This window comes from Rhea americana, unplaced genomic scaffold, assembly GCF_003343005.1.
Source record: "Rhea americana isolate MKP2758 unplaced genomic scaffold, rheAme1 scaffold_29, whole genome shotgun sequence".
In the NCBI taxonomy this organism is placed as follows: Eukaryota; Metazoa; Chordata; class Aves; order Rheiformes; family Rheidae; genus Rhea; species Rhea americana.
The window spans coordinates 5,049,784-5,055,783 of record NW_028186412.1 but is presented as its reverse complement, the minus strand read 5'-3'; positions in this window follow the sequence as shown (position 1 = coordinate 5,055,783).

The following is a 6,000-nucleotide window of genomic DNA, read 5'->3' as shown; positions in this document are numbered from 1 at the left end:
TTTCGATGAGGAGTTACATACGCTGATGTTGTCTCAGCGTGCACATCCTCCCTTCGCATAGCGGCACTCCGAACTTCCTACATATGCTGGTCTTTTCCCCATTCCGAGAAAGGTAAAAAGTTTTGACTTGCTGTTCAGCAATATCTGAGCAACAGATTTCCCTATGGCTCAGTGATGCTCTGACATTTGTGAGTGACAGGTTTCCTTAAAACGTACTGTGAAATCTGTGATTTACAATTACCCGAGCAGTTATACCTCTAGCTGAGAGTCAGTGGAGCATCGCATGTCTTACAGTGAACACTGGATTTGGGGAGAGCCCGTTACGTGCAGTGATACTGCCGTGGAAGACCGGCATCAATGTCCACCAGAGGRGTTCTGGTAGTTTCATGTGAAACAGGAGGTCTTCTCCAATCTTTTTGATTGCAATCGTGCTAGGCTCCTAATGTGACCATCACAACATCTTGCTTGTAAAGTTTCATCTGCTACTGAATGCCTGTTTGGTCACTGAGATAGAGATATTTCAACATGTTAAGGTATAAGACATTAATTGCAACAAGTAGTAGATTAATCTGCAATACACTGATAAATGTTGTGACATTAGAGTATCTTCCATTTTGTTATTCAGCTTTGGAAATTACTTATGGGTCTAATCACCATCTGCTCTTGGTTTGCTTTGCTTTTAATGTGCTCCTATCTGTACAGCGTAGCTTGAATTGGCTAGGCAGTAGTGGACAAGCTGCTTAATGGGAGAGGTTAGTAATGCATTACATTGCTAATAGTCTTCCAGTTTCAATACTTCTCTTTCCCATTGATTTTTTTTTTCCCTCCCTCTCCATTGGGAATCTAATCCTGTAAAGCTGAAATTAATAGACAATTTCTCAGGTGACCTGTCTTGCTTTAGTACAAAAAAATGAAGCAATTTAATTTGGTAATAATACAGTGGTATAATTAGAGCATATGTTTCCCAAAATATTTGAAGTATTCTGAAGTAGCTCTGTGCAGTATTTTTAGATAACCTTAGTATTTGTATTTTCACAGCTTTGACAGTTACCTCCTATAGTGAGATGCTATAAAAGAAAGCTTCAGTTTTACAACTTAGATGAATTGTTGAATATGTTTGAAAAATAAGCACRTTCTTTTGAATTTAGAGATTAAGAAAACTCTGATAGATCTTATAGTCCTCTTTCTCTCCTGCTGTCAGAGAAATTTCATTTAAGAAGTCAAAAATTTCATCCAACCTGGTTTTGATATCCCAAATGACAGTTACCACTGGCTTTCTTGGGAGATAATTATAGCAACCCTTATTGCTGAAAAGCTGTTTTTTTTTCCTCCTTTTTAAATATTTGTATTTGAATCATGCATATGTTATGTATAGCCTAAAATTTTCCTTTTTATCTTGACATTGTAACTAGTGCTCGTTCTCATCTTACACATTCCGGCATAAGTTAAAGCGACTCAAGTCAGAAAAGCCATGTCGGCACAACTATGGTGTAAGAGAAGAATCAAGCCCCCATTTTTAGTCTTTTTACTCTAATTGAGAAATCACTTTTCAGACGCATTGTTATTTTTGTGCATTTTTTCTTACCACATATTTTTTTATCTGATTATGAGTATATGTCCTCCTGCAACAAGTCAAGTTACCATATGTCTAACACACTGAATCTGATTATATTTTCACATCTGCTAATATAAATTAGGAATAACTTTAATTTGAGTTAAAAATTACTTTGCCTATAACATTAGTGTCAAATGAGTGTCTTCCTCATTATTTTGAAATTTAAAAGACAAGTCTGAAGAATGCATTTACATATATCAGGATATATATATCCTGAACAAAAAGCTTTTTGTTTGATAATATAGATATAGCTTCATTCAGTCATATGGGATTCAGTCAGTCTTCATGCAGAGAGATGGGGCTCTGTAAGTATATAAAAAGGTATATATGAACGTACGTGAATATATATATATATATATATATATATTATATATACATTGCCTGAAAGGGCTTGATGTTTTTATTTCCAGCATTTAGGTAGCAGCAATCTATCCCTATCCCAATTCTGAACACTTTCAAAGTTGAAGGATGTTACAGATTTCTGATGTTTATACTTAGCCATAATTTTGTGCTTTCCTGCAGAGATGGCTAAGATTGAGATATCAAATAAAATTTCTTTTTGAGTTTCCACTGAGAGAAAAAAAATATATGTGTGTTTAATACTGCTGTGACATGCAGAGAGATCTCTGTGCTGATGTTGTTTCAGTCTGGAGGCAGCAGAGGCTACAGRGGGTGGATGTGTGGAGGCAAGGGTAGAGCCTGAGAGTGGAGCAAGAAGCAGCATCTGAGGGACAAAGCAGCCCAGTGAGACGGGGTGCTAAAGGGGCAAAWACCTTGTTGGCAACTGGGCTGTATAAGCAGGATAGGTCCTATGAAGAACGGTAGGACAGAAGAATGGATGAAATACAACCACTTGTTCAATGTATTCATTTACCTAAATAGCAGTGTGCATAAGAGTCAAGAGAAAGATAGGTTCAGCAAAGTAGAAAGCAGTAATTAAGTATTTGAGATATTTTATGGGAAAATATACCAAAAAAGAATTACTGAATTTTGTATCACTTGTAATCTCAGCCTGAAACTTAGCTGAGTGTGATTTTGCACTAATATTGCTTTCTGCTAAACCTTGGGAAAAATTGAAAAGCAAACCTTTCTAAGTTGCAAGGTTTAACCCAATCCCTTGTGCTTTCTCCCTGAGAGTGGCTTCTAGGATTTTCCAGCACACATGATTTTCTGGCTTTTATCTTAAATACACATTCAGAGATTTTTCCTGCAGTGGTTACTGTAGAGTACGTAGGGCCTAATTCCCAGTCAGCACAGGGTCACTTCACACTACTGTGAGTTCATGAAGGTTTCCTGGCGTGCCTGGATAGCTGAAGGACTGACTCTGAATGCCTGGAGTTTGGATACTCCAGACCCTCTCTTCTTAACAGACGGGAAGGGGAGGAGGATAGAGCTCACTCCCACCAAAATAGCTGCATATTTTGAAGAAAAATGTATAGTAGCCAGGAAAATGAGCAGAGCTCCTCASATGCCTGCCCTTGGCATCTGGGAGAAGGGCATGCAGGGGCAGGTGGGATACACCAGGGCAGGAAGGCAGAGTGGCAATGCTGCAAGAGAGGTGGCTTTTTGTCACAGCTGTATCCAACAAGCAAATAGTGCRCATGCTGAACACCGTTGTTGCTTCAAGTTGCTGTCCTGTTGCACTCCTGCTTATTTTTCTGAAGAAGCAGGAGGGCTGGCAACAGGCAGGTAGAAGCTCTTCCACAGCTGGCCACAGCTGYGCACCACAACCAGTGGAAGTGCTGGCCGACTGGCTGCGCTTGGCACTGGGGAGAAGTTTGGTGGGACCTGTGCTCAGCTGCTACATGCCCTGAGCGTGGGGCATCCTATGCCTTCAGCTCCGCGTCTCACAGGCCCGTGGCTAACGCTGCTCCTTGCTCGCTAGCCCCAGGTGCGGCTCTGCCCTCTCGCCACCCTCGCGCCCGTGACGTCCCTGCAGAGCTGAGCCCCTGGTCACATGGGCAGCCTCTGCCCACTCTGCCAGGAACCACACACCCAAGAGTCGTGGTCCCAACTGGGCAAAAACATCCCTTCCGTCCTCCTCCGTCTCTGCCACCACCAAAAGGTCTTTGGTTACGTACTCTAGCAGAGAAACCTGGGGCCAGATCCAGCTGCTGTCAAAACTAGTAGGTACCCAGCTCACTGGACTGTGTTCAAGTTTTCAGGACAAAGGATAAAATGCCAGGAATCTAGTATGTGTGCTGATTTATGTCCTACTTTTAAAGAAATCAGCTACAATAGTAATGTAGGGTTTATCACAAGCAACTTTAAGGATGTATTTTTCTTTCAGCTTTACTATTGTGCTCCATTAAAAAAAATCATCCTTTACAATCTCAGTAACAATAAATAGCGTATAGTATCATCATCATCTCTAGTTATAGTTAATTGTAATTTTTATTAATATAAAATTTTCTGCCTTTAAGGGCTCTATTAGATGGAAATGACGTCCTGGTACAATGACTATGATTTTATTATTTAGAAACCCCTATTTATTATCTTATTGGATTCTAGTTCTTTACAGCAATTTTCACATTTGCTCCAGTTCTATCTTGACTTGTATCCAATACCAGGCTGAAAGTACAATCAAAATCCTCCCCCCCACCCCCCAAAAAAAGTCACTGATTTGAAAAGTCAGATAGTCCTATCTATGGGGCATGGACTACCCTAAAGGAGTGGAGAGTAATTGGGCATTCTCAGAGGAGAATACATATCGATAAGCATTGCACTGATCTTTGTAGGAAGAGAATTATAGCATGACACCACACTAAATTGACATATGTTTCTGTTTGCTTTTATTTTCTGAATGGCCTTTGTAACATATCTCTTGACCTATAGACTTTGTTAAATGAAAATCACTTCTGATAAATTTTTCTGTTTGTTTAGAATTATACTTTATATCTTTTAAAGGCCTAGTTAAAGACATTTTAAATTAAGAAGTTTTTTTTAAAAAATATTTAAGTAAGGGAACAGCTACTTGGTGCTACCAAATAGTTTTAATTTCAGAGTTGTCTTTTTGAACACAGCTTTCTACTGCCAGTGGGAGAAAAGAGAACCTAAAGACTGTCTCTTAAGTTAGCGTGTAAGCTATTACACAGAACTGCAGAAACTTCAAATTGCTTAATTGTAAGTGGAACCTCCAGTGAGCGGAGGTGTAATTTTGGCAGAGAAATTGTAATTATAGCAGCCCAAATTAAACTTGGCTCCATCGTAAACCTCTACCACTTACTCTTAAGGAACAGCTACACTTGTTAGTAAGAACAGCAAGTTGCTGCCACTATCAGGAAAGGTAACAGATTGATTTTAAGATTTTGAAAAAATTTTACACAGTCTTCTGAGCTTCTTAAGATTCTCATTAATCCATCAGTGTATCTACGCTCTATTGTAAGAACAATTTATGCCTAACTTTCTGAATGAAGTAAGATAACGTTAAATAATATGGATTTTAGCAGTGTGACTGCTATATTCACTTATTAGCTTGGGTTGGATGATTATATGAGTAACATCCTTCTCAGTAAAGAGAGCATGAAGGAAAAAAAACATGAGAATAGTGAAGAAAGGGACATCTCATTGAAAACCAGTAATTTCTGGTTTCAATAGGCTAACAGGATTAATTTTCTTAAACATAACGTTGGACTTCTGTCCAGTGTCTTTCARCTTCTCAGAGCTACAAGCCGTTTGTATACGAGGCCACACTGGCAGTCTATAGCCAGTCAAGTAGCTATTTCATAGCATGAAACACAGCTGCACAGTGCCTTAAACAGGAACATTCTGGAAAATTTTATTAGTCTGAGAACCACAATGGGTTYTGTTTATTTGTCATGTGTGGTAGTTTAACATCTCATTCAAGGGAACTTCAGCCTCAGCAAATAAAATATAAACAACTCAGTTTAGCTGCACCCGAGGGACTGCGGCATTGCATTGACCTTGATGAAATTTTATTTAGGGTGAGCTTGAATATTTCACATCTAATGTTTAGGCCAATCATAATAATAGTTACTGCATGCTGCAAATGGGAGAAAAGTGTCCTTCAAACATTCACTGTTGTGTATAAAATACTGTACCATGGAAATTTAGATTAAGCCTAATTGCTTTCTTAACATTTGTGTACTTTCAGGAAGAAATTTTGTCTTTTTTCCTTTCTGGAAAAAAAGATATCTCCCAAAACATTCATACATTGCAGATGTTTCTGTTGTCTGAAAGCAGAGACCAAATTCCCTTTTGAGGATTCCTGTCTATGGTCAGATCTCAACTCCTTGCTGCCAAACCACAGAGTAGCAGCACCGATGTTAATCCCACAAAATCAATCTGAATTGTTTTGCACTTCTTTACCCTCTCCCCTTGTGTTTAGCTGCAAGTACTAGAGAARAAAGTTGTAAAGTAGAAAG